This window comes from Lepeophtheirus salmonis, chromosome 4 (genome assembly GCF_016086655.4).
Source record: "Lepeophtheirus salmonis chromosome 4, UVic_Lsal_1.4, whole genome shotgun sequence".
NCBI lineage: Eukaryota > Metazoa > Arthropoda > Copepoda > Siphonostomatoida > Caligidae > Lepeophtheirus > Lepeophtheirus salmonis.
Genome location: NC_052134.2, coordinates 25718546 through 25723904, shown reverse-complemented (window position 1 = coordinate 25723904; position 5359 = coordinate 25718546). Strand labels below are relative to the sequence as shown.

Genomic DNA, 5359 nt, shown 5'->3' with positions numbered 1-5359 from the left:
TCATTTCCAACTTTTTAACTATTTGTTATTGTATGATATTGTGCTATTTAACACAATTTCATATAATAAGCTCAATAAATCAACATATGGGACATTAATTAACTATTGAAAACGAGAATTCTAATGTTGTGCAAATATAAGTATTTATGTATATCCATAAAATCGAAAAGTTACAGATTTTCATTTAACCAATCATGACTCTAAGATAATCATTTAGCTATTCTATATTTTCATACCTAATACCATAAATTCAATTCAATTTCATCTTTGACTGTTTTTATGATCTGTGTTATGGTTAGTACCAAATAAGTTTAATTGAAATTTTTATCATTGTGATAATAATAACCAGCTCAATACTCATAAACACTCATTAAAATCAATAAAAAACAAAAACAAAAAAACGTGAAATATCAAGATTGAAAAGCTATTTGGTTTTTTGATATAATTTTAAAAATCATTTATACGGACAACTCCAGAAGGCAAATTTAATCTGTCAACCTAAATGTAAAATATTATTTATCATTTTTTTTTTGGGTAAATGAAGGTGAGTTCTATAAATACAGACATATTATGCTTGCATTTATATGTTTTTATTTCAAATGTAATCTGTTTAAATGTTTGCTGTTTGAAATGGACAAAGAAATGAAATAGAATAATTAAAGTAACACAGCAAAAAAAAAAAAAAATACATCAATAAACACTTCATAAGATAATAAGTTCCCGAGCTATTTTGTAGTTCTATAATAAAATAAATCGAATATAATCCCTAATGTTTAAATCCTGGTGAATTTACAATGGTATGTAATTCAATATTTATTTGGGTTCTATGAGTAGGTTAAAAAAATAAGGCTCGTTCTTTTAATATTCAACGTCCAACGTGTTGATGGGTTCCAAATTTGGATACTAACATATATCATCTTTAATTGTTTACCTGGCTACCTGGTAAACAACTTCGTTAAAATAATGAAAAAGAAGCCAGTATTAGATTTAAGGATATAACAATATTTTATGGACCTTTTTTTCTACAAAATAGTAGAAAATAAGTTTTTTAACATGAATATATTTCTTTGCAATTAGAAGAGATGATGACTGTTGGGTAATTCCGTATCAACTGTACATTAGCATGACCATCACCGATCTTGTTGATTTTTGATATACTTATTAAACGTTATTCAATAATTCCTTGTGTGAAATTTCAGATAGCTGAGACTCACTGGGCCATTTTAGAAGCGCTCAAAGCTTTGAAAAATATCGAAAAAACAGTGCCCATCTTATACTTTAAAAAACGATAACTCCTTACATAGTGATTGGATTTTTACCTTATTTATGTCAAAATACTGAACACATACACAGCTTTCATTTGAGTATGAACATGTTGCAATAAAACAAAAATTAAAACTTTGGCGCGTACTTCAAATGGTGCCCCTGACATGCCGCAAATTTTATTTGGCCAGATATCTTTTTGAATGAAGTCCAATTTATTGTTTCCATAAATGAATAAAATTTATAGTGAAATCTCAATGTGATCATCGCCAAACAGGCCACTAACTAGAGGTATGTGGAACACTTTAATATTAATTTACTTCTTTTTATACTATACATTACCCTGTCCCATTTTCTGTTGCTCCATTATTTGGGCTGGTGTTTTTTAATTATTATACTAATTATTCAATAAGGAGGAGTTCAGCCTTTAGATGTCGTTTTCCTTTGAATCCACATTTTTAAATTGACATTCTTTGTAAAGAAAATACTTGTACATTTAAATATAAATCCATAAAAAAATATTTTCTAAGCCAAATATAATGCACAATTTTTATTGTAGAAAATATGAATTCTTTTGATAGCTGATTCAATTCTTGATTCCGCTGTATCACTGCATTCACTATCTATGAGCAAACTATCATTCCTTGGTATAAATGAATTGAGTTTTGAGTACCAACAATAGTTTTTGCGTTTCCTAATCTATGTCTTAGAGTACTTTCTTCATTATTGAAGTCATCTTGGTCGCAATAACAAAAGCCCATGTTTTCCATTCTAGATTTAGCATATTCAAATAGTATCTTGCTGTGGTAATTTGATTTTTGTACGGGCGGTGAAGGCTATTTTTTATGGCTTCCCTATTAATTGTCCCTCTAATTCCATCTGATGGTCCCTTGCCGTAGCTAGTGGCAAAAAAAGTGCCACTCACAAGAAACTTGAAAATTTTCTTTGTGAAATGTAAGATTTAAGAAAGCTTAACAATTTTTATATTGACTTGCACAACCATCAGGGAAGTAAAATATTTTTTCTATTTGTATAAATTTATCTCTCAAATGTTTGAGCAAACGATCTTGAAACTTTTTTTTTTGGATTATCATGATTTGAAAGTTACATTGTTCTTTGAGTCCTTATCCGAGCACATTGGAGCACTTGAATCGACTTCAACATGCGATCCGGTAACCAAGTCTAATTTCCATTTTTTGATTGAACAATCGATTTTAATAATAAAATAAGTTTTCATTTTTAAGGTCACATTGTATTGTAAAAAAAAAGTTCGCTCTTTTTGGATGAATTTTGGTGGTTTATTACTAACCGGAAGTGTTGACTGGCTGGCGTCCTTATATTTTCACCGGACAAAAAAAAAATTAATAAAGAAAATGAAAAAGAATCAATATTTATTAATGTTTTAGGTCATCATAAATTTTATTAACGTCAAAATATTCGATATTCTGTATATTTAGAGATATAATATATATTTATGGCATTGGACCCATTCTATCAATGTAGAATTTGTGATACCAAACTATATGTAATATTGTCCAGTCTCCCCAATTCCATATCAATTGGTTGAGTCAAAATAATGAAGAAAGAAAACATGGCACCAAAAAGTCAATATATGATTGTCTAGGTATTCCGAAAGTTGTAACTTGCCCATACAAGACCTAGTGTACAAATAGGTTCGTCTGCAATCTCGCCCAACCCTTTTTTCTTAATGTCAAATTTGGTACTTTTCAAAAGGGGTTATGAGGAAATTAAATACCACGAGGTAAAATGACGGAGAGATCTTGAGCCTATTAGACAATCAACTAATTAAAGAGGAATAATACAATAATAGAACATGAGCAAAGCAACAAAAATTTGCGACATTAAGCCACTTGGGGATAATGTTAAATATCATATGAGGTGGTTGAATAGAATTAGTCTTAAGGGATTTAATTTTCATGCTTTTCTTAAGGTTTTATTATTTTTGGTCGTCAGTCATTGAATTCATAGATCCTTTGGTTAGTAAGATCTATTAAAAATTAGTTTAAGTTACATAAGACTTCATTGAAAGTGTTTTAGGTGAGTAGTTATATTAAAACTTGAAAATTGAAGACTTTTTAGAAAATATTTTGTTAGAAGTATGTACCGCAAGATGGTGTATAGATCTAAACTAATTTAAATCTTTCGTCTTTCAATAAACACAAATGTTTATCTTTAATTAGATGTGTTGAAAAAATAACAGTTATTTTTACATATATTGTGATGAGGGAGTCGTAATAAACTAAAAAAATAAAATATACAAATGAATTCTTGATGACACTTACCAGAAGCTCAGTTTTAACTATGAGGTTTAAAACTTTTGAGTTGTATTAAAATTTAACTAAAATAATTTTTTACGAATTTAAATAGGAATTATACATACACTGTTACACATCTATTTTAAGTGCGTATTTTCAGATAAGAATTCTAAAAATATACATAATAGTACTAAAGAATGTTTCTCTAACCAATTCATTTGGCATGCATATATTAACTGATGAAAAATTAAGATAACTCACTTACATTCACCATTTGGCAGTGCAAAAGGAATATACGAGTTTACATATTATACTCGTATATTCGTGTTTATAATGAAAAATAGGTCTTAATTTATTTATGCTAATTAGTCTTGATAACAACGTTTAATAATCATTTGAAGGTTTTGAATTAAACAAATGTGTAAAAGCTGAGTTTTATTTTATTTTATATATATACAAATGAGCGTCATCATATCTAAAAATATACTATGAATAAAATCTCATCGTCTTAGTATGTTGGAATCCCTCATTTAAGAACAATTTTGGCTGATTGACATCCAGATCAGCTATTTTCTTTAATATATTATATATCAAGTGTGTTACTTTCTTTGTAACATATATTACGTCATCAACTTTATTTTTTATTGTATCACGCAACCTCTCCTTTAAAAAAAAAAACATAAAAAAAGGCAGAAATCATTTGGTAGTTAGGCAAATAAGCTCATCATATCAAATTTTAGTGCTCACTTAAGTCCTCCTAGACTATCATTGGCTTACTTTTTTTCCTCAATTTTAAAATAAATAGTACATATATACCGGGCCGTCAGATAATCTAAGAAGATAATGAACGTTGAACAAATAATTACACCTAGTGGCTTTAAATGATAATTAAGAGAACTTTTTATTTTTATTTTGGAATTTTTTTATTACTCATTAGAGAATATTATTTATGAATTTGAGTACCTTCGCCCTCCGTACTTTCCCAGAACGCTTTGCACACGTAGACAACATATTGCCCCGACATTGATCGCCGCTCTTTCCCAACCAATTGCTGTAAGGACTCCATACTGATCGTATGTTATCTACATGCCTTGATTTCAATTCGTCACCAGATACCGTAATCAAGGTGATTCAGGTTGGGGCTCTGCAGTGGCCAGAATCCCTTCTGACAGAACTTCATTTTTTTGGCCATCCAATCCTGCATCATGCCGTTTGTACAATAACCCTGTCCTGTTGAAAGCAATAACAGGCTTTTTTTGTTGTTTTTAGTATCTTGCAAACCTAGAGAAGCACTTTGTTTTGAAAATCATCTAGTAATCCTCGCTAGTCAATCTGTATCCAACGGGTAACCAAATTGTCTTCATTATTTGACCTTCAGATGAAACATTTCCGAGCGTCTTAACTGAGGCCGGATGTTCACAGAGGTTGCAGTTAAATTTTCTGAAACTTACGACCCAATAATTTTTCTTATTGTACACGGGATTCACTGTAAAAGTCTTCTCGTCTGAGAAGAACAAAATTCGGTTTCCGTGATAACTAGGTCATTGTAAAGTTTTTTGCATCGATCAAATCGTTACTGTTGTTATTGTTGAGTGAGTAAAGGTAATTTAATATGTTGGATAGAATGTTACAAGCTTTTTCTACGGCATTGGACACTGTGGAATGGCTCACCAACCGTTTATTCACCAAGTCCGTCATTATCATCTTTGGATTTTTCAACATTGATTTTTTTGCTGTTTTAGGCTTTAATTTGATAGGCAATGATGTTAAAATCAAATTCAATTTTAGCCCTACTTCTCGGATGCAAGAGCATCTTTTAA

General features: G+C 29.8%; 1 long non-coding RNA gene across 1 annotated transcript; it reads right to left on the bottom strand.

Moving 5' to 3' along the window:
* Positions 1 to 2641: 2641 nt before the first annotated feature.
* Positions 2642 to 3753, bottom strand: LOC139905061 (uncharacterized). The gene is made up of 2 exons (XR_011779530.1): positions 3567 to 3753; positions 2642 to 3050 (listed from the first exon to the last, which is right to left on the bottom strand). It is a non-coding gene; the product is annotated as an uncharacterized lncRNA (long non-coding RNA).
* Positions 3754 to 5359: the final 1606 nt, after the last annotated feature.